The sequence below is a fragment of the Bombina bombina genome, chromosome 1 (genome assembly GCF_027579735.1).
Source record: "Bombina bombina isolate aBomBom1 chromosome 1, aBomBom1.pri, whole genome shotgun sequence".
In the NCBI taxonomy this organism is placed as follows: domain Eukaryota; kingdom Metazoa; phylum Chordata; class Amphibia; order Anura; family Bombinatoridae; genus Bombina; species Bombina bombina.
In genome coordinates this window covers 454918862-454939172 of record NC_069499.1, presented here as the reverse complement: position 1 = coordinate 454939172, position 20311 = coordinate 454918862, and the positions used below count along the sequence as shown (strand labels likewise).

At 36.6% G+C, this 20311-nt stretch overlaps 1 protein-coding gene and 1 pseudogene across 1 annotated transcript in view; one reads left to right on the top strand and one right to left on the bottom strand.

Moving 5' to 3' along the window:
* LOC128645442 (rap guanine nucleotide exchange factor 4-like) overlaps nucleotides 1-20311 on the bottom strand; it is a 388555-nt gene that overhangs the window by 344411 nt on the left and 23833 nt on the right. The gene's annotated exons all lie outside the window — the stretch shown is intronic.
* Nucleotides 2796-8049, top strand: LOC128658514 (uncharacterized membrane protein C3orf80 homolog; annotated as a pseudogene).

The window sequence follows — 20311 nt, the reverse complement described above, 5'->3', positions numbered from 1 at the left end:
TATGTGAACTAACACCCTCTAGTGGTGAAAAACTGTTAAAATGCAATCTGAAAGAGGTGGGCTTCAAGGTCTAAGAAATTAGCATATGAACCTCCTAGGTTAAGCTTTCAGTTAAGAATACCAAGAGAACAAAGCAAAATTGGTGATAAAAGTAAATTGGAAAATTGTTTAAAATTACATGCTCTATCTGAATCATGAAAGTTTATTTTGGCCTAGACTGTCCCTTTAACTGCAGAGCAGAATATCTTCCACCTCAGGCTAAGCATTTCTTGAGTCATTGGGCTTCTCTCTCTCACAGATGAATGCAGACACCACTTGAAGTATTAATAGAACCCTGTCCCTGATCTAGTAAAGGAGACACATCCAAACCTGTAAGAGTTCCCTCCATAGTGTCGACCAAAATAGATGCAGACAAAATCCACAAGGTTAATGAGAATTTCTGTTACCCGGCATGCTCAATATAGTTGGCATAAGGCCTCTCTATATGTGCCACTTAAAGGGACAGTAAACCTTAAAAATAATGTTATATAATTCTGCACATAGTGCAGAATTATATAACATTATTTAGGTGCTATAGCTATAAATTCCTTTTTTACCTTTTAATTTGTTAAAAATATGGCGCTTTTACAGACCCGCTCTCTGCTCTCTGCTGAGCGGGTCTGTTATATTTAGTCAGCGCATCGGGCCATCTGTATAGTCACAGCCCGGCCCGACCGTGCCATAGCACTAAGTGCAGCTTGCTCCTGTCACAGGAGCGAGCTGCACTTAGTGCTATGGCGCAGTCGGGCCGGGCTGTGACTATACAGCTGGCCCGATGCGCTGACTAAATATAACAGACCCGCTCAGCAGAGAGCGGGTCTGTAAAAGCGCCATATTTTTAACAAATTAAAAGGTAAAAAAGGAATTTATAGCTATAGCACCTAAATAATGTTATATAATTCTGCACTATGTGCAGAATTATATAACATTATTTTTAAGGTTTACTGTCCCTTTAACATACCGCTGAAAAGTATATGATATACGGTAATATAGTATAGCACACTTTAGAACAGGGATGGCCTATTGGGGCAGCATGGGACCTGCTAATCAATATTTTAGAAATCTTAAGGGCCACATATAAATGAGTGGCTATTAACCAAACAAAAAATATATTACCTAAAAATGTGGTACAGGGCAAGATTTAGGTAAGGTACCCCGTGTCTGATATCTTACCTCCAGAGAGGTTTTTGAGTTATGATCACCCCAAAGCACACATCTTTAATTTTACTTTTTCTGGGGCCACAAAACAATGGCAGACAATGTTAGCTTTGTTTTCCCCGGGGGCTGCAAGAACTATAACCAAAGGCAGCATGTGTCTCTTGGGCTGCCAGTTGGTCACCCATGCTTTAGAATATTATGCAACTTTATTCCTACAAATAGATTGTATTTTATTGGATATTGTACAATGTATATAATATGTAGTCATCAAAATGTTTACTTCTCATTGTTGCCTGCAGGAACACTAGTTCTAAACAAGGTCCTCCAAAAAACAACAGTAAGACAACACATTAAAGAGACAACTAGAGTACAACAGCTACATATCACTTCTGTGAAGCTTAAAGGCTCTGACACACTGCAAGCAGAGCGGTGCGAGGCGAAGCAACTGCTTTGTACCGCGTTGCATCGCTTTTGAGGTTCAAATATTTCATCTGTGAGCGCTCAGCTATGCGACCTGATGCAGCAGAGTGCTCAGAGATAAAAAGACAGGACACACTGAGCGCGCACAGCCGAATCTACACGCTGCTCCGCTTGCAGTGTGTCGCAACCTTAATGTTGTGACACACTGCAAGTGGAGCGGCGTGCAGCGTGTAGATGCGGATGTGCGCGCTCAGTGTGTCCTGCCTTTTCATCTCTGATCACTCTGCTGCGTCAGGTCGCGTAGCTGAGTGATCAGAGATGAAATAGCTGAACTTCAGAAGTGATGTGACGCGGAGCGAAGCAGCTGCTTCGCCTCGCGCCGCATCGCTTGCAGTGTGTCACAGCCTTAATTGTGCAAGATTAAATGGCCAGATAGCATAAGCAGTCAGTCTAAAGGGACAGTACACATTATTATTTCCTGCATTTCTGTGTGACTATGAAGCCAGGTGAATGCTTCCATTATAGTCTAAGGTGCAGCTTGTACCAAACATCTGCTTTTAAAAAACAAAAATGTGTGTGTGTGTGAAGTACACACTGCTGCTGCTTTTTATAAGTAGCTGACCCTGACAGCAACATCGAAAGTCTGCATTATTTCCTGCAACAAAACAGTGAAAAAAGAAACCCATTTTCTGTTAAATTACAAGAGAAGTCGCAAAGCAACATTGATTTACTATGCATTTTTAACATTTTATGGGAAGTTACATTTTAATGTACTTTTAAACTGTGAGATGGAAGAGGAGAAGGTGATTGAATGTTCTGCTATATTACTACTAGGTTCCATATAACATGATAATAAAATGGCATCAAGAATTTGTATCAACATTGTACTTTATCCCACGCTCCCTAGAATGTCCGAAAATGTTCAGAATGCTGCAAATTGCCTAAAGCAGCTATTTCAGTTTAAGCAATTACAGGTTACAGAAGTTGCTTTTTGTCCTCCTAGGGACTATGGGACAAGCACAAATTTTACCCAAAAAGCAGAAGGTTGTGAAATATTTTTTAAATTGGAACTTTCAGGGTCTTGAAGTACTGAAAAAATGGTATACTCTGCAATGTAACGAGAACTTTTACAGAGTTTCCAAGGACTACATGTAAAATTAACCTTAGAAATATCAAACATGACAACGGAAGCAGTCTCAGAGACACAGTGTACCAATATCCTGAATATAAAGATTCCATCTGGCAAGTTCTATTACTAATGTCCTGTAGTGAAATAGCCAGCAGAATGTAAAACAGAGAACAGATATGGTTAATCAAGATAAGAAATATCCTGGCACCATATAGAAGAGATTTATGGTGTGAGGAAAAAGAAGCTTACTGTTTGCTGAATTACATCATGTAAGACCAGCGCTTGTCAAATGAAACCATGGAAATGCTAAATAAAACGTGATGAATCGCCTATGCAAGATTTCTATTGTTTTCCAAAAAATGAGCTAGTTGTGCCACCAAAACTGTGAATATGCTCTAGAATTTGCTTTGTGAAACTGTTTCTGCTTTTCTCAGAAACTTACCTTCATGTTACAATTCTAGCATAGCATATTAGCATTTATAAAAGCAAGTAAAATAATTTTGGTATACTGATGTGAAATAAATACTGATTACATATAATTTTTGAATGTAAATATAGATCATATATTTTTAAACAAATATAAACAATGAAATGAACATAGCAATGTTATACTGTACCAAACATATATATATACAATGCTCCATACTTCTCTTCCCTCATTAAACCATAAGGGCCAGATTATGAGTGGCGCGCTAACAGTTACGCGCAAACGATAAGGAGTTTATCTCGGCTATTTGTACGCGTTGGGTGTAGCGCTCGTATTACAAGTAAACACGATCGCTTGAGCAAAATTGAAGTTAACGCGCATCGGGATAGCGTGTCCTCAAAGCTCTGGTTAACGTTTTGTGAAAAAAAAGTCTCACAAAACACATCAAATATAAATTCCAAAAAAAGCTGTTAGAAAAAAAAGAACTGCAAAATGCTTTAACATAGAGATATATATACATGTCTAAATATGTATGTGTGTGCATATAAATATATATATATATATATATATATATATATATATATATGTGTGTGTGTGTGTGTGTACATATGTATTTATATGTGTATATATGTATTTACAGACATATATATATATATAATAAGAGCAGGTATTGGCGCACCTCAAGACACATGAGACCACAAATTATTTCACATATTTTAACTTTTTTCCTTTATGCTGCAAAAATTGCCTTCTTAATATTTCATAATTTAAAAAAAATAAAAAATAAAGATGGGATCTTAATCACACAATATGGCTATATTCTGCTCAGCCAGTCACCACTTACAAGGTGTCCCACATAAGACTGGTCCTAACTCTATGAAATTTAGCCAAGCTAAGCTCAAGAATACAATTCTAATATATCAAAATAGAATTTCCAATCTCTCATCCAGACTGCATGGGATGAGGCTTCCTGGCTACATGTTATTACACATACTTCAAACTTGTTTCCCAATGCTGCAAAAAATTGCCTTCTCAACACCTCTTAAGACTATGAAATTAGCCAATACAATTCTAATATACCAAAATAACATTCCAACATTACAATACTATACCTCTCATCCAGACTGGGCCCTCGCCGTGGTTCAAATAGTGTTTATTCCATAGTGTAAACATTTTCGGGGAGTGACCCCGTCATCAGACAAGTGGAAAAAAGAACATGTGTACTTACCAAGTGATACTATTTAAAAGGAGGATGCCTGTATGCCGCCAGCTCCCGCGGGAGAACGCCCATCCGAAAACTGGAAGCGACCGCTGAGACATCAATCACTTCTTTTTTGCACTTGTCTGATGACAGGGTCACTCCCAGAAAACGTTTACACTATGGAATAAACACTATTTGAACCACGGCGAGTGCTCTCTTTGGATTGATTTGTTATATATATATATATATATACATATATATATATATATATATATATATATAAACATGAATACATATGTACACATATATAGAAGTGCATTGGAGCCCTTCACAGTTAAGTAGATGAAAACATGTAAAAACATATTTATGCAATATTTATTAAGGTGTTTTACTGTGTAATTACTGTAAATGTTTCGCATTCCAATGTTCTGTATACTGTATATACATCTGTATATGTCTCTCTCTCTCTCTCTCATATATATCTATCTATATATAAATATATATATTGTACTAAATATAGATATATATTGTACTAGAATACCATTATATATATATATATATATATATATATATATATATATATATTTATTAATAAAGAAAACATTCTGCTATGTGAAGAATACTGGATTGTAAAATATTTAAATTAATATTAAAAGGATAGGAAAGTCAAAATTAAACTTGCATGATTCAGATAAAGCATGTGATTTTAAGACACTTTTAACTTCTATTTTTAAAGGGTGAGACCATGATTACTGATCAGATGATTATTTCACCTGTGTTTCATGAAATACTTACCTGAGGACTGGAAATGAGAAATACTGCTATAGGCTACAACATGCTTTATGGACAATGACATTTTTTTTATACTTTTAATTTTAATATTTATTTCATAATATTTAAACAACTAATATTTTTTTAAAAAACATCTGGCTTTTGTTCTCAGGCGAATCTTCACTTTGAATATGTCATTGTAAGATCTATACTTCTATGCTAAGTCCAGTTCAGACGGTGTGACATATAGGGGGCGATTTATTAACAGTCGGACGGACATGATCGGACAAGACAGGTAACCTAAACAGAAGGCACCACTGCATGAAGAACCTTTCTCCCAAAAGAAGCCTCAGCTGAGACAAAAATATAAAATTTGGAAAAAGTATGCAGAGAGGACCAAGTTGCAGCCTTGCAAATCTGTTCTATTATTATTATTATTATACTTTATTTATGAAGCGCCATCATATTCCACAGCGCTGTCCATGGATACAGATCATTTAAATAAAACAATAGTATAAAACTTCTAAGACTAAGAGACAGGACAGAATTTACAAACACATACAGGAGGAATCGAGGGCCCTATTCCCGTGGGAACTTACAATCTAGAAGGGTAGGAGGTTGAGAAACATGAGGTGAGGACTGCAAGATTGAGAAAGATGTTAATGCAGAGTTAGAGGAGGGAAATGTTGTTAGGTAAAAGGAATATTATTGAGTTGGGTGGTAGGCTTCTCTGAACAGAAAAGTCTTCAAAGAGCATTTAAAGGTAGAAAGATCTACAGAAACTTCCTTCTTGAAAGCCCAAGAAGAAGGGACAGCCCTAGTGAAATGAGCTGAAATTCTCTCAGGAGGCTGCTGTCCAGTAGTCTCATAAACCAAATGCATTATACTACTCAACCAAAGAGAAAGAGAAGTAGCTGAAGCTCTCTGACCTTTATGTTTCCCAGAGAAACAAGCAGCAAACTGGCGACAATCCTTAGTCGCCTGTAGATAGAAAATAAAAGCATGCACAACATCAAAGTTGTGCAACAAATGTTCCTTATGAGAAGAAAGATAAAAACACAGAAGGAACAACAATTATCTGATTAAAATATCTATCCGAAACCACTTAGGAAGAAAACCTAACTAGTACGAATAACTGCCTTAACTGCATGAACCAAATCAAGAAAACATACCCCAGGAAACACTCTACACCTCAGCAGAATTACTGAGGTGCCCTACCTGTCCTGCCCACAGCAAACTGAGAAAAAAAACGATCCCGTTTACAATCCGGATTTCCAGAGAAGCAAAAACAGCAAGAAGCCTTCTAAACAGCAGAGCTGTACAGGAAGTGAAAAAAGCGCCAAAAAAACTCTGACATCACAGAATCAGAACCTCCCTAAAAGGGGCGGTCCTACAGCTGACGAAAAAGCCATTTTTTTTCTTTCTTTTTTTTAAAACAACTTTCTTGAAAAACAAGCTTAAAAACAAACAATAAAACCCCCGCAAAAAAGTACGCAATCTGTAACTAAAAACGGATCATCACTGAGCCATAAATAAAATAAATAACTACTCCACTAACAGTGCCTGCAAAAACTGCCATAAAAACCTGCTCCCTGACAGGAATACTAAAAAAACGTCCCCCTGCAGCGTTTCAGCAGAATAAGTGCCACATTTGTCCCTGCTACATAGAAAAATAAAACTGGCAATTACCTCATTATTTATCTGTCCGGCAGCAGGACAGCTCACCTGGTTTGAGAGGATGCAATCCCTCACATGGACCTGTGGAAATACAGAAAGACTCAGGCCCGGCGCTTGCATATAGGCAATCTAGGCAACTGCCTTAGAGTGCACCAGCAGTGGGGCGCAAAATGTCAGACTCAGAGCAGCCAGTGTTTTATATATTTTTTTTTTTTTTTACATCAGTGGCGAACTTCCAGGGTCCAAAAGGTTGCATAAACCATTTGCAGCCACTGGACCCTAGAGATCCGTCACTTAGGAGTGGACTCCGTCTCCCAGCAGGCAGCAGCAGTGCAGCGCCAGCACCGCCTCTTAGGTGCCACAGTAGTCAGTGCCGGTAAGCTCCGCCTCCTCCTCCATCCGGTCCCTAAAATCTGGGCCTCTGACTCTGTCAACCATCAACCATGACCCACCTCTTGCTCAAGACAGGACCAGTACTTAGCGTGCGTGTCCCCCCCCGCTCTGGCGCTCCTCAACCACTCAGCTCTCCTCTGTGACCACTGATGACTGTGAGTACCGGGTTGCAATGGCAGCCTCTTAGCAGAGAGTTTTTTTTGTCAATAGTGTTTAGCAGTGAAGTCTGAAGCCACAGACTAACCCTGATGCTAATCCTAACCCTTACACTATGCCCTAATGCTAAGCTGGCTGGAGCTGTGGGGATCTGCTCTGCGGGGAGAAGGAAGGCTGCTGTGTATTTGGCAATGTCATCGTTGGCCACACGGAGATCAAATGCTGCAAGCTGCCCTTCCACACTTTCCTGGACAACGTGGGCTGGTTTGTCAGAAAGATATCCGGACTGCTTTTACTGCTGGTGGTGCTCTTAGCCATCGGCTACTTCCACCAGCGCATGATTTGCCCCAGCCCGTGCAGGTACACTCAGCGCCAACAGCAGTGCAGTCAGGATGGCCCGGGGCTGCTCAATGAAACCAGCTCTCAGGACTCTCTCATAGACAGTGTCCGGCATCTGTCAGAGCACGAGCTGCATATCATTGCTTCGCCGGTTTTCCTGCAGCTGCCCAGCTACAAGGAGGTCAAGTACCTACCTACATATGATAGTCCATGAGACTCAACCAGGTCATCCTGCCAGTATCACAGATCCCAACACAGGCAGGAGAGGAAGGGAGTCCAGGGACACAGACCTCTCACTGCTCACTGACACTAAAAGCTGTAGGGGACACTTTAATTTAGCCCCAGTCTTTTTACACAGATACATCACACCAGGTTATCCCTTGCTCGTTCCATCTATGCACACGTATTTCTATTAGTTTCACCTGCATATCCTATTTATCCTACAAATCTATTTACATATAGAATTTTATCCTGCAGATAAATACCAGAGCTTCCTTCTATATCCATATACCATGTTTTATTTTATGGGGTAATGGGAAATTATATTTTCTTTTTTTAAATACATCTTTGTAACATTTTGTAAATAACAGCAATGGTATGTAATTTGGGGGGGGGGGGGGCGCAAAATGTATCCTTGCCTGTGTGGCCAAAAATAGCAGCTTTTCTGTGGTGCTCTTTGCCTCCTCCTGCTGGCCAGGAGTGATATTCCCACTAGTAATTGATGATTCTGTGGACTCACCATATCTTAGGAAAGAAATACTGTCTAGTGTAGTTTATTAAACAATAAAGATGGCAGAATTTTTATTTTTTACTAAAATTACTGCACTAGGCAGTATTTTAGGGTTAAAGTTGGTGGTTGTGGGGTGTTAGAAAAAAAATGGCACTGAAAAGTGCCTTTACATTGTGGTCTATGGGAACTGTGTGTTCCTAGTAAACATATGTGTATATGTTTATATACATATACTGTATATATTTATGTGTTAATATGTGTATATCAGTATATACATATATTTATATTTGCTTCCATCGCTGTGTGACGTACCCTCTTCGCTGCCATCTCTGACGGCATCAGAACGAGGCTCTCATAGGAGCCTATGGAAGCATGCTCTTGTGCAATGCTTCCCAGCGATGCAAATGTTAGGTCGCATTTGCATTGCTGTGAACTTGTATTACACAGTGGAGCGCCAATATCGCTTTCATTAAAGCGATATTTAGCGCTTCACTTGTAATTTGGCCCTATATGTATAATCCAGATTACCTTCTTTGTTGTACAATTATATAATGTTATCTTAGTGGTAACTTCATAAATTAAAAGCATTGACAGTTTTTTTAGTGTAAAGTTGGACTCCGCTCCAGGCTCTACTAAGCGGGTCTTGGATTTCCAAAGCGTTTTGCAGGCTTGCTGGCTAGTCACAGCTCGCCTGATCGCACAATTGGACTGAATGTAGCTCGCTCCCGCTACTAGACCAGAGCAGGAGCACGCTAAATTTAGTCCAATAGCGCAATTGGGCATGCTGTGATTAGCCTGCAAAGCACTTTGGAAATCCAAGACCTGCTCAGTAGAGCCTGGAGTGGAGTCCAACTTTACACTAAAAAAACTGGCAGAGCTTTTAATTTCTGAAGTTACTGCTAAGATAATGTTAAATAATTCTGCACTATGGGCAGAATTCTATAACATTATTCTGTACGTTTACTGTCCCTTTAAAACAGTGATTTATTTCTATTTGGGATATCAATTATCTAGTTTTCTTGCTGTCAAAGAAACTTGGTGATAGAGATACTAAATAGACAATCTATGGCTAAAATAATTTTTAAAAGTTTAACATATATATATATATATACACACACACAGTAAGAGAGAGCGAGAGATAGAGTAAGCATGTTAGCACATTTTAGAATGTTTAAGGCTTATATAAGGCTAATTTTAATTTTAAAATAATTAACATTTAACAAAATTAATGTATTTTCTTTTCCTTTTTTTGTACATTAGAAGATGTAAGATGACGCTTAATGAAAAATAATACAAGGCACAAAAGGTCTTAAATCACCTGTTCCAAATTAAAACAAATTTGAATTATCAGTGATGTCACGTTATATTTCATAAAGATACTCCTTTAAATATCCTTTGACAACAGAATATCATCTAGAGAACATCTGAATTAGTGCCAATAAAAAATTGAAACATACAGTAGATCTCAGTTAAAGTGTCATTGCGGTAGGAAGCCAAGCCACAGTTTTGATAGCTCTGCATTTTATATCCCAGGGCAGTCTTTTATATTTAGCCATTGTTTACCTTTCCATCATATTCCATGTCCTAATGGCTTATTTAAATCGTTATTATGGCTCTCGAGAGTACATTTTTTAAACTTCCCAAACAACTGAGCAATATAATCATTACATATATTATTGCAATACAAAGCAAGTTTACCTCCAGCTCCAAGATCAGATTCATTGGTACCCTTAAAAATATAAATTAAAGTAAAATGTAGAATTTTTTTTCTATATAAAGAATTGCTATGCAAAAAGTAAAAGTAAAAAGTTTTACAATTGTCGCTCGTAATGAAAAAAAAAAGACTTATCTGCTGTTTCTCATATTGACTTGCCAGAAGACTAGTACATTCAATTAAACAATGTTAAAATCAGCTTAAAGGGATATGACACTCAAAAATGTTCCTGTTCTACTGTTTCAACAGTTTTTAATTTTTTTGCAAAATTGTTTTTCCTACGCAGAAAAAACATTTTTAATATCCGTGTTGTCCCTATAAACAAGATATTAGATTCCAGTTGTACATAATTGTGCATTTCATATACAAAGTCTAACGTAACATATTTACACTCTGCCTAACATATTTACTATCTGCCTAACATATACAGTACAAAGCCTAACATATTTACTATCTGCCTAACATATACAAAGCCTAACATATTTACTATCTGCCTAACATATACAAAGCCTAACATATTTACTATCTGCCTAACATATTTAATATCTGCCTAACATATACAAAGCCTAACATATTTACTATCTGCCTAACATATACAAAGCCTAACATATTTACTATCTGCCTAACATATACAAAGCCTAACATATTTACTATCTGCCTTACATATACAAAGCCTAACATATACAAAGCCTAACATATTTACTATCTGCCTAACATATACAAAGCCTAACATATTTACTATCTGCCTAACATATTTACTATCTGCCTTACATATACAAAGCCTAACATATTTACTATCTGCCTAACATATACAAAGCCTAACATATTTACTATCTGCCCAACATATTTACTATCTGCCTAACATATACAAAGCCTAACATATTTACTATCTGCCTAACATATACAAAGCCTAACATATTTACTATCTGCCTAACATATTTACTATCTGCCTTACATATACAAAGCCTAACATATACAAAGCCTAACATATTTACTATCTGCCTAACATATACAAAGCCTAACATATTTACTATCTGCCTAACATATTTACTATCTGCCTAACATATACAAAGCCTAACATATTTACTATCTGCCTAACATATTTACTATCTGCCTTACATATACAAAGCCTAACATATTTACTATCTGCCTAACATATACAAAGCCTAACATATTTACTATCTGCCTAACATATTTACTATCTGCCTTACATATACAAAGCCTAACATATACAAAGCCTAACATATTTACTATCTGCCTAACATATACAAAGCCTAACATATTTACTATCTGCCTAACATATTTACTATCTGCCTTACATATACAAAGCCTAACATATTTACTATCTGCCTAACATATACAAAGCCTAACATATTTACTATCTGCCTAACATATTTACTATCTGCCTTACATATACAAAGCCTAACATATACAAAGCCTAACATATTTACTATCTGCCTAACATATACAAAGCCTAACATATTTACTATCTGCCTAACATATTTACTATCTGCCTTACATATTTACTATCTGCCTTACATATACAAAGCCTAACATATTTACTATCTGCCCAACATATTTACTATCTGCCTAACATATACAAAGCCTAACATATTTACTATCTGCCCAACATATTTACTATCTGCCTAACATATACAAAGCCTAACATATTTACTATCTGCCTAACATATACAAAGCCTAACATATTTACTATCTGCCTAACATATACAAAGCCTAACATATTTACTATCTGCCCAACATATTTACTATCTGCCTAACATATACAAAGTCTAACATACTTACTATCTGCCCAACATATACACTATCTGCCTAACATATTTACTATCTGCCTAACATATACAAAGCCTAACATATTTACTATCTGCCTAACATATACAAAGCCTAACATATTTACTATCTGCCTAACATATTTAATATCTGCCTAACATATACAAAGCCTAACATATACAAAGCCTAACATATTTACTATCTTCCTAACCTATACAAAAGCCTAACATATTAACTGTCTAACATATTTACTATCTGCCCAACATATTTACTATCTGCCCAACATATTTACTATCTGCCTTACATATACAAAGCCTAACATATTTACTATTTGCCCAACATATACAAAGCCTAACATATTTACTATTTGCCCAACATATACAAAGCCTAACATATTTACTATCTGCCTTACATATACAAAGCCTAACATATTTACTATCTGCCTTACATATACAAAGCCTAACATATTTACTATTTGCCCAACATATACAAAGCCTAACATATTTACTATTTGCCCAACATATACAAAGCCTAACATATTTACTATCTGGCGCTTTACAGAAAAAAGTTTGACAACCCTTGCTTGTGTTGTTTAAATGTCAAAGTCCAAACTTTTTTGGTCATTTTTTGATATCTATCTGAATGGTTTAAAGGGCTGTGGGTGTGGCATTCAATAAGCCAGGGAGCCAATTGACTTGCAGCATAAATACTATGACCCAGCCTAAGAAAATCCCCACCTCTTTAGCAGTTTGTATAATTAGCATTTTTTAAAGAAAAATATAAAGCTAACCTGTATCTGATATATATTAATTGTGTTCTAAAGTTAAATTACCAAATGAACACATTTCACAAAAGCAGAGACTGTTCAGTAACTCCTTCGCAAATATGCCCTATACATATCTGAAAATGAATGCATTTCAGCATCTTTGTTTCTCTGTGTTAAGTTACCACTGAAGATGCTTATGTTTAGAGTTAAAATATTTATATCTGCATTTCCTCTTCTTTATCAGTAGATGGCACTGTGTATAATACTCTCCAAAATATAACACACCTGTTTTCTTATTCACTCACATAGGGCGTTGAAACAGTTTTGAGACATCAAATTGTCAATATATTATCTACTTTTAAAAACAAGATTTTTTTTTTTTATTATTACATCAAAGAGGCACCATCTTATTATTTTTTTCATGACGTCCTCACGCTCCTTTCTCTCCCAGTCTCTGGTTACAGTGTGTAGTTAGGAGCTAGGCAGATAATTGTATTATTTTACTTTGCTTATCCCTGTGCTAAAACCATGTTTATTCTTGACATTCAGTGTATTAAAATGATTCCTTAGGGCTGTTATGTCAGTAACCCACAAAAAATTGTAAACTCTTTTACAAAATGACTGTAGGTTCAAGAAATACACAAAAATGTCAGGAGGCTGCTATTGTAAGTAGCTTACATGGTAAATACCTGAATGGCAGCCATAAATATTACAAGCAAACACTGGTTCCAAGTTTAGCATTAGTTCAACTTTCCAAAACATAGGATTCCTATGTTTTACAATATAAATTAGTATTTCAAATAAATGAGTAGGAATAAAATATTTACTCATCAAAATTAGTATTTAAAATAAAATTAATACATACAATTTAATGTTTTATCACTTTGTACCATCTTTATGTTTTAAATGAGAAGGAATAAAAAAACATCTAGCCATAAAAATATCAGACTTTTTAAAACTATACCACCCTTACCTTGTTCTCCCATTTATATACTTTAGCTACCTGCAAATGTGTATCCACTGACAAAACTCTATACACCCTGACACCAATAACACAACACAATGAGGCTGGAGGTTGATGACAGATGGTTGTTATTAGAATACTTGTCATCTATAAGGACAAAAAACTCATTATTGCACCTGAGATTTATAAGGACTTTAAACCCATTATATAAATGGTGGGAAAAGAGAAGCCTTATGATATGTTTATATGGAGAGAGGAGTGACAAGGGCATATTTAGAGCAGACCAGGTGGTGTGAGGTATTTGAAATCATTAAAGGGACACTCGGGTTAAATTAAATGCTCACGATTCACATACAGCATGTCATTTTAAACAACTTTCCAATTTACTACCATTAAAAAAAATGTGCACAGTCTTTTATATTTACAATTTTTGAGTCACCAGATCCTACTGAGCATGTGCAAGAATTCACAGACTACACGTATATGCATTTGTGATTGGCTGATTGCTATCACATGGTACAGGGGGAGTGGAAATATACATAACTTTGAAATTTGTTATAAAAAATCTACTACTCATTTTAAGTTCAGACTAAGTGCTATTGCATTGTCTTATTATCTTGCATTTGTTGATTATGCAAATCTAATGTGTTGACTGGTCCTTTAAGACAGCCACTTGTCAGCTTGACAGACGCAGGAAAACTAATTTGAAGGAGCAGGTTTAAGAGGTGTAGTATCCTTTTCTGTGTTGGGGATGGGTGACAGAGGTCATGTCACTCCTTGTTGTTGTAACCACTGTGCAATGGGAATCTTCTGATACTAGGGATGTCATCAAGGCAGGCTAACAAATGGGGAAATGGTGGCTACCAGCGGCATTCAGCTTTTCTTGGAGACAAATTTCTTCTTGTGAAACTGTAACATACTAAGATCTGGATTTGCCTATCTGATACCAACCCTCTTTAGAATAGTTGTATATCTTCCTTTAAATTCATTATACCAAGGGACTGCATAGATTGTAGTGCTAGAGCACAAAATGACCCCAATTTACCAATGTGCAGGTGGACATGATCCGCTGTAGCAGATCATGTCCGCCACACATCGATAAAAGCCTAACATATTTACTATCTGCCTAACATATACACTATCTGCCTAACATATACAAAGCCTAACATATACAAAGCCTAACATATTTACTATCTGCCTAACATATACACTATCTGCCTAACATATACAAAGCCTAACATATACAAAGCCTAACATATTTACTATCTGCCTAACATATACAAAGCCTAACATATTTACTATCTGCCTAACATATACAAAGCCTAACATATTTACTATCTGCCTAACATATACAAAGCCTAACATATTTACTATCTGCCTAACATATACAAAGTCTAACATATTTACTATCTGCCTAACATATACAAAGCCTAACATAGTTACTATCTGCCTAACATATACAAAGCCTAACATATTTACTATCTGCCTAACATATACAAAGCCTAACATATTTACTATCTGCCTAACATATACAAAGCCTAACATAGTTACTATCTGCCTAACATATACAAAGTCTAACATATTTACTATCTGCCTAACATATACAAAGCCTAACATATTTACTATCTGCCTAACATATACAAAGCCTAACATAGTTACTATCTGCCTAACATATACAAAGCCTAACATAGTTACTATCTGCCTAACATATACAAAGCCTAACATATTTACTATCTGCCTAACATATACAAAGCCTAACATAGTTACTATCTGCCTAACATATACAAAGCCTAACATATTTACTATCTGCCTAACATATACAAAGCCTAACATAGTTACTATCTGCCTAACATATACAAAGCCTAACATAGTTACTATCTGCCTAACATATACAAAGCCTAACATATTTACTATCTGCCTAACATATACAAAGCCTAACATAGTTACTATCTGCCTAACATATACAAAGCCTAACATATTTACTATCTGCCTAACATATACAAAGCCTAACATAGTTACTATCTGCCTAACATATACAAAGTCTAACATATTTACTATCTGCCTAACATATACAAAGCCTAACATATTTACTATCTGCCTAACATATACAAAGCCTAACATATACAAAGCCTAACATATTTACTATCTGCCTAACATATACAAAGCCTAACATATTTACTATCTGCCTAACATATACAAAGTCTAACATATTTACTATCTGCCTAACATATACAAAGCCTAACATAGTTACTATCTGCCTAACATATACAAAGCCTAACATATTTACTATCTGCCTAACATATACAAAGCCTAACATAGTTACTATCTGCCTAACATATACAAAGCCTAACATAGTTACTATCTGCCTAACATATACAAAGCCTAACATATTTACTATCTGCCTAACATATACAAAGCCTAACATAGTTACTATCTGCCTAACATATACAAAGTCTAACATATTTACTATCTGCCTAACATATACAAAGCCTAACATATTTACTATCTGCCTAACATATACAAAGCCTAACATATACAAAGCCTAACATATTTACTATCTTCCTAACATATACAAAAGCCTAACATATTAACTGTCTAACATATTGAAGGGACAGTTTAGTCCAAAATAAACTTTCATGATTCAGATAGGGCATGTAATTTTAAACAATTTTCCAATTTACTTTTATCACCAATTTTGCTTTGTTCTCTTGGTATTCTTAGTTGAAAGCTTAAACTAGGAGGTTCATGTGCTAATTTCTTAGACCTTGAAGGCCACCTCTTTTCAGAATGCATTTTAACAGTTTTTCACCACTAGAGGGTGTTAGTTCATGTGTTTCATATAGATAACACTGTGCTCATGCACGTGAAGTTATCTGGGAGCAGGCACTGATTGTCTAAACTGCAAGTCTGTCAAAAGAACTGAAATAAAGGGGAAGTTTGCAGAGGCTTAGATACAAGATAATCACAGAGGTTAAAAGTATATTAATATAACTGTTGGTTATGCAAAACTGGGGAATGGGTAATAAAGGGATTAAATGTCCCTTTAACTATCTGCCTAACATATGCAAAGCCTAACATATTTACTATCTGCCTAACATATACAAAGAAATGTTTGTGCAATGCCGCCCCCTACACATTTGCTGCCAATCTTAATTCCTGATTCTGGCACGCCTAAAGGCTCACGCGGAAAAAATTGGCTGACAGCTTAACAAATCGGCCCCAAAAAGTTACTTATTTGATGGCAGTTACAATTCCTATTATAATTATCTTCTTCCTAAGGGGCATGATATCCCTCATCTAAAGAATATGATTACATTTTCCTCCCCTCAGAGTTCAGTGGGGCATGCAATCACACATTCTCGCAATAATAAACTGCATCATAGCAGAACAAGTGACTTCTCATTTAAAGAAGAAACCCCTCCCCTTTCAAATACAGCATAACCTTAGCCTATAGTTCAAACGGGTGGAGGCAGGGGCAGGCTAAATTAAATACCTCTCTCAGCTGAATTTGCTTTGTGGCTGATGAACACTTGCATTCTAGAAGGACATTAAACATTTGAAGACTCCCTTCAAATGGTGGGTTGCTGGTTCCTCTGTGTGGTAAGGCACTGATGGCAAATAGTGAAAAATAAATCTTTACTTTTCTGGTTCTGCTATGAAGCAACAAAACAGGTTCAAATATACAGCAAATATGCAGTACAGGTAGCCCTCAGTTTACGCCAGGGTTAGGTTCCAGAAGGAATGGTTGTAAATCGAAACCGTTGTAAAATGAAACCCAGTTTATAATGTAAGTCAATGGAAAGTGAGGGAGATAGGTTGCAGGCCCCTCTCAAAATTGTCATAATTACACCTAATACATTATTTTTAAAGCTTTGAAATGAAGACTTTAAATGCTAAACAGTATTATAAACCTAATAAAATCATCACACAACACAGAATATATAATTAAAATAAGTTAAATGAACAAAAACATTTGCTAAACAGCATTATAAACCTAGTAATATAATCACACAACACAGACTTCACTTGCATTTTTCTGCAAACAGCTCTTTCTATGCATTCCAATCTGGACTGATTTATAGACAGGAAGATCTTGTTCCTTTGAAATCTGCTCGATAGCTCAGGTCTGGTTAAACTGATTAATTTCAACTTGCTTGACTTTGCTGCAACACAAGCGGACAGCTCCACCTACAGGCTATTTTAATAAATGCACTGCTTCTCAATGCTTTTCAATAGCAGTCACATGACTGGAAAAAAAGGTTGTTATTCTGAAACGGTGTAAATTGAACCGTTGTAAAACGAGGGCCACCTGTATTGTTAAAGCATCATTAGGCAGAAAAAATATGTTACAATAGTTTGCCTTCATATGCATCCAGGTTTATTGGAAGACTACTATACAATGGTTTAGCTGGTAAATGCACTTCCAGATATGACTTGATGAATTCCTCCTAACTGTGACTTGTTTGTTGTGCAAATCTCATTGTCACTCATTAAAATTAACATTCTCCTAAAAAGCTACAAAGTTTACAAGAAATATTAGTATCATACAAAAGCCTAAAGGCAATCTTCTTGCATGTACAAATTATAACATTCCATATGAGATATACCAGATATATGTGTGCTCTGCAACATATATATATATATATATATATATATATATATATATATATATATATATATAAAGGAGTGAGAACATTCAACGTGTAAATATATATGAAGAGGACCCCTATATTGTACATAAAAATATCATAAATAGACTGTTTCACCAGGGTCACTTTTTGCCAACTTGAAAATGTTGGTTGTATGGACGATTGAATAACACATCTTAAAAATATTGAGGGGGCATGCCCAGGTGGCCATGTAAGGAAGTAAAATTAGAAGCTCCTAAACTTAGCTGAATAATCCGCCTATTATCTGGAAACATTAGTGTCATCACTGTCATTTTTGTCAATAAAAAGTCCTATTAGAAGCTGCTGCACTATGATACTGCTAATGAGTCCTAATCTGGACTGTTAGAGAGACTCTGGTGTGTCTCCAAGCGCACGCTTCCCCCTGTGATTCGGATAAAGCAGTCAGTGTCAAAACTGCTATAACTTCACAGTTTTTATCAAGTTTATGTGAATACCTACAGCTCAGATGGAGTCCCAGATAGCCCCTGCAAATACCACCATAGAGGCTTTTGCTAATTAAGAGTAGAGAGTGCAACTGATGCTAGACTGGTACTTTCAGCAACTAGAAGAGAGCCTGTGTCGAGAGCTAGGAGGCTTGCTGCAAACATCGGGAGTCTGCTGCAGTAATCACTCACACATCACAGCAAGAGTCCACCGGAAGTTTTATTGTGAATGGTCTCACAGAGGAGAACAAATCTTTACATCCTCAGAAGGTGCCTGATTTCAAGTGTTTTTACTAATCAATCTCTGGATCTACTCTGTAAGAGTTTATCAGGAAAGGCAATAATAGCCCCAAAATACTTACCAGACTTGCCACGGCTTCTGCTTGGCGATGTAATTCCATTGGGAAGCACGGATTACCCAACTTTTAAATTTGTCTTCGGAGTTTCAGAGAGATGTCTGTCGGACCTGGTCGTATGATTTACCCTATCAATCTATCAGCACTATTCACCTTTACAGATGTAGGTGCAATAATTGAGTTATACAAAAGGAGATGAATGTCCTGCCCTTGAGCACAATCAGTAGTAGTTCACTTTAAATACAAAGTGGCCTACAGGTAGAGAGGCTCTCAAGCTTACAATCTAAGGGAGAGGGAATGGACACGAAAGGTAAGGGAAATAAGTCTGATATAAGGCAGGGTAAACTGAGAGTGGGTGAAGTGTGTGGCGAGCAAATGAGGGTTGGGAGAGTGTAACAGAATATGGTAAAGTGTCAGTACAGAGGCTGTGAGTGTGAATTATTGTCTCTAACCTGGTTACCAGGAACCATTATTACCAGATCTCTGGCAAATATAGCCTTACCACTGTTTATATTCATAAACTCTGTTTAATCCCAGGACATACTTGAAAACGAGAGAAATCTCAATGTATCCTTCCTGGTAAAATATTTTATAAATAAATAAATAATTCACAAAGCTGGAGTAGGTTAACATGTATTTACTAGTCCTATTTATAAAGTCCTGAAATTTATACTAATTATTTTTGCTTGGGACTTCATTTATTCACTTTGAAACGGCTTCCTGCTTATATCTCCCAACAGGGTAACTCATTTAAACAGTCTATAATCTACACAGCCATCTACTTAGCACACAGCCCTGATAAGATTTAATTTTATTTGAATGTTCTCCTCCTTTGTTAGTCTATGGGGCATATCTATCAAGCTCCGTACGGCGCTTGAAGCCCCGTGTTTCTGGCGAGCCGCTGCTCCATAACCTGTCGCCTGCTCTGAGGAGGCGGACAGACATCACCGCAATTCAACCCGATTGAGTATGATCGGGTTGATTGACAACCCCCTGCTGGCGGCCGATTGGCCGCGAATCTGCAGGGAGCGGCGTTGCACCAGCGGTGCAATGCTGAATATGGAGAGTGTATTGCTCTTTGCATTCAACGAGGTCTGTCTGACCTGATGCGCACTGTCGGATCAGGTCCGACAGACCTTTGTTAAATAGCTTTTGGGAGTCCAAGCAATT